The sequence below is a fragment of the Rattus norvegicus genome, chromosome 14 (assembly GCF_021556685.1).
Source record: "Rattus norvegicus strain SHRSP/BbbUtx chromosome 14, alternate assembly SHRSP_T2T, whole genome shotgun sequence".
Lineage (NCBI taxonomy): Eukaryota > Metazoa > Chordata > Mammalia > Rodentia > Muridae > Rattus > Rattus norvegicus.
Genome location: NC_141547.1, coordinates 29945937 through 29950584, shown reverse-complemented (window position 1 = coordinate 29950584; position 4648 = coordinate 29945937).

Here is a 4648-nt window from a genome sequence, read left to right as displayed (position 1 = left end):
CTTCATCTTTCTTGATGTATTTCACGGGTTAGCAGGAAACTGTAGAGACTGAGGGGGAGAAGGAATGGGAAAAGTCCAATATGCACATTATTGTTAAATGTAGGAAGATTTTAAAGAGGATATACTTGGGAAAAATGAATGCAAAACCTTTATACCAGTGAAAAAATATGTGTATAGATAAAGGTGGCTTGAGTTATTTCAATGCCAGAGTATGTGAATTGCATCTCTTGGTCAAAGTGGTATTTCACCTCTTCCATACATCTTCTCAGGTTCTTAACCTTGCCTAGGCAAGATTCTAGGAGTATATGGCTTCAGAAATGACCATTTGATATTTGACATCAAGCTAGGAATGTCTTCTTGGATGAAGAATATATTGATTCTGGGTTATATAACACAAGTTACTCTTTCCGTTCTAGCATGTCTATGGGTGTTGGATTTCTTAAGGTCTTGTTTAGTCAGCTATATTTTTGAGGCATCATGGGTAAGGCTGCCCTGGAGAAGCATCTCATAGCAGATGGCTCTCCGAGTCTCATTTGATCTCCACTTGTATCATGTTCCTTGACCATTACATAGCACTGTGTTTTGATTATATATACTAGGTCTGGGCACCCACTGATCAGTTCTTCTCTGATTTTGACTAGTTATGGTTTTCTGCAATGGTCTCTGTTGCAAAGAAAGGTTTTCTGATAAGAATTGAGGGTATCTTTATCTGAGTATATAAATATCTGAGTATCTGAATATAAGTATAAATATTTATAATACTATTAAAATTAATGCTATTTAGCAAAAGGAAGGTAATAGTTGCTCCTCTAAAATCTATGATCACATTATCTCTGGACAGTGGTTTAAATTTCTAGTACCAGAGATAATTTTTCCTTTGTTTAGCCTGCTTCATGTCCAGTGAGGTAATGTTGGCTGCCACCAAAATGTGAGTGGTGTTACTACTGTACCTGAGGGATAGATTGCCATGTTGGCTATTGTGGTTCATAGGCTTCCCAGTTGGGTTGGACTCCCGAGTTGTTCCCTGCCTTTCCAACATGTATGCCTCCTTCTAGGACTGTAAAACTTAGTTATCAGGGAGACTTTCAAGTCAGATTAAGGTCAGATCTTTTGAGTTATGTGTTTTACATGCAAAATGCTTTCACCAATAGGGACTTAGCTTCCAACTCTGTGAGGCAAATAAGGGCAACAGAAATAGTCCATGTTTACTTGGGAGTCTCTTGTACTCACTTCATCAAGAAATTTAAAGGGAATTTCTCATGTCATGCCTGGTACTAGGGTTTGCTGTTGTTGCTGCTGTTGCTGTTGTTGGTTTGTTATGACTTGATTAATTATTTTATTTGTTTATATTTTAAATGTTGTCTCCTTTCCCTCACTACATTGGCTTCAAGTGCAAATGATCCATATTACACATTCAAACTTTCTGCTATGACTTGAGTGATTAACACAATTCTCACTGAATCACTATGAGGAAAATTAGGTTATGTAGGATACAACAATCTAGTAAAGTAAACCTCAATGATATGGCTGCTTGAACAAAACTTGAAAAATGATAACACTGGTTGACAACCCAGTATGGATAGGGAACATGCCAGGGTCATCTGTTTTATGTGAAAGGGCACACAACTAAGGGTTGCTTTGAGAAGGAGAATTGGTCTTCCCTAGGAATGCCCTAATTGGCTATCCAATACCGAATATATATATATATATATATATATATATATATATATATATATATATATATATAGAGAGAGAGAGAGAGAGAGAGAGAGACAGATGGACAGATAGACAGATAGACTAGCATTAGAAGACTTATACATTTAAGGACTTGAGAGGAAGAGGTCATTAAATCTCTGTGAGTTCAACCAGTTTCTTCTGCATAGTTAGTCCTAGAATTGCCTTAGTACCACAGTGAGTTGCTGTCTCAAAAAAGAAAACAAAAGAAACACATACAAACACATGTGTATAATAACAATACACATCTGTATATTACTACTTAGCAGCCTCATCAGATTAGACTTAGGTCACAGCTTCATATTTATTAGTTTGTGGTGTGTGTGTGTGTGTGTGTGTGTGTAAAACAAAAGTAATTAGAGAAACACATCTTAGATTCGAAGGAAACAGAGTAGTGTCTTGTGTGGAATTGGAGGACAAAGTAGGAGAAGAGAAATGATTAGAAAATGCAATAAACTAACAAATCCTTTTTCCATATTCATGACTTGTTTGTATTTTGAGATCAAATGAGTATAAACAGAGTCATTCTGCTGAAGCCTGGTAGGTCTCTCAGTGCATATAAAACTGAACACAGCCACTGCTCCACCCTTTGAGTTCACCAATAGTTCATCACGAAATAGTGTCTCATAATTCTTTCGAAGACCATGATGAATTACTGGTAGGTCAAATCTTCTGTAATTTCCTTAAAGACAACTACTGCCACTGTAAGTTCATGACTGCATTGGTAGTACCCTGCCCAGGAGTAGGATTTTACAGTTCTTTTTGTTTGTCAGCCCTTATTTCTGCCTTTTCCTTTTTTTTAATATTTTTTTTTATTATTAACTTGAGTATTTCTTATATACATTTCGAGTTTTATTCCCTTTCCCAGTTTCCGGGCAAACATCCCCCTCCCCCCTCCCCTTTCTTATCGGTGTTCCCCTCCCCACCCTCCCCCCATCGTCCCCCTCCCCCCAACAGTCTAGTTCACTGGGGGTTCAGTCTTAGCAGGACCCAGGGCTTCCCCTTCCACTGGTGCTCTTACTAGGATATTCATTGCTACCTATGAGGTCAGAGTCCAGGGTCAGTCCATGTATAGTCTTTAGGTAGTGGCTTAGTCCCTGGAAGCTCTGGTTGCTTGGCATTGTTGTACATATGGGGTCTCGAGCCCCTTCAAGCTCTTCCAGTTCTTTCTCTGATTCCTTCAACGGGGGTCCTATTCTCAGTTCAGTGGTTTGCTGCTGGTATTCGCCTCTGTATTTGCTGTATTCTGGCTGTGTCTCTCAGGAGCGATCTACATCCGGCTCCTGTCGGTCTGCACTTCTTTGCTTCATCCATCTTGTCTAATTGGATGGCTGTATATGCATGGGCCACATGTGGGGCAGACTCTGAATGGGTGTTCCTTCAGTCTCTGTTTTAATCTTTGCCTCTCTCTTCCCTGCCAAGGGTATTCTTGTTCCCCTTTTAAAGAAGGAGTGAACCATTCACATTTTGATCATCTGTCTTGAGTTTCATTTGTTCTAGGCATTTATGGTAATTCAAGCATTTGGGCTAATAGCCACTTATCAGTGAGTGCATACCATGTATGTCTTTCTGTGATTGGGTTAGCTCACTCAGGATGATATTTTCCAGTTCCAACCATTTGCCTACGAATTTCATAAAGTCGTTGTTTTTGATAGCTGAGTAATATTCCATTGTGTAGATGTACCACATTTTCTGTATCCATTCCTCTGTTGAAGGGCATCTGGGTTCTTTCCAGCTTCTGGCTATTATAAATAAGGCTGCAATGAACATAGTGGAGCACGTGTCTTTTTTATATGTTGGGGCATCTTTTGGGTATATGCCCAAGAGAGGTATAGCTGGTTCCTCAGGCAGTTCAATGTCCAATTTTCTGAGGATCCTCCAGACTGATTTCCAGAATGGTTGTACCAGTTTGCAATCCCACCAACAATGGAGGAGTGTTCCTCTTTCTCCACATCCTCGCCAGCATCTGTTGTCCCCTGAGTTTTTGATCTTAGCCATTCTCACTGGTGTGAGGTGAAATCTCAGGGTTGTTTTGATTTGCATTTCCCTTATGACTAAAGATGTTGAACATTTCTTTAGGTGTTTCTCCGCCATTCGGCATTCCTCAGCTGTGAATTCTTTGTTTACCTCTGAGCCTGCCTTTTCCTTTGAGACTTAGAAGGTATGATAGTTCCGTGTAAAACTACACAATCGCCATCACCTCTTCTTACCACTTTGGCCAGCTATGCCACAGTAGTCAGTGCTGTTCTTCAAAACTGAAAGAAGCACTCTGGAAATGCAAGCAGTAGATTCTTTGGAACATGCTAAGTATCTCAGAAGTAAATGAAACACTTCACCTGCCACTCTCCTGAGGATGGAGGCAGGAATACAAAAGCAGAAAATAACATACTTTCTACAATGAACGCAAGTCTGGATGTGAAAGAAAAATAAGAAACATATCTGTGACTAAATAGTAATTCGTATTAGTAAATTATATTTGTGATAGAAATTATGTAGGAATAAACATTTGCCTTAATATCATAATGCTAGATAAACTTCTTAGGGAATACTAAAGAAAAGTGCAGTTTTAATTTTAATATGCACATGAGATCAATTAAAGTATCACATATGCAAATGGGAAGGCAATGACCCTGTTTTTGATACTTGTTATTTCTGGAGCTGGCATATGGCTCTCTGTAACAGCCGACATAATAATTTCAATAAATTAGATTCTAATGCCATGTAATAAACTCTGATTTGTTTTAATTTGGCCATTACTTATCAATTTCATGCTAATATTTTAAAAAGTAACTTTTGGGGATATATTGGGATTTTTATTTTGCTTGTACATTTTATATGAAAACTACTAGGAGAATATTTTGAATCAGAAATTTAAGTAAAACCATAACAATTTTGCAACTTATACTGCAGGTTT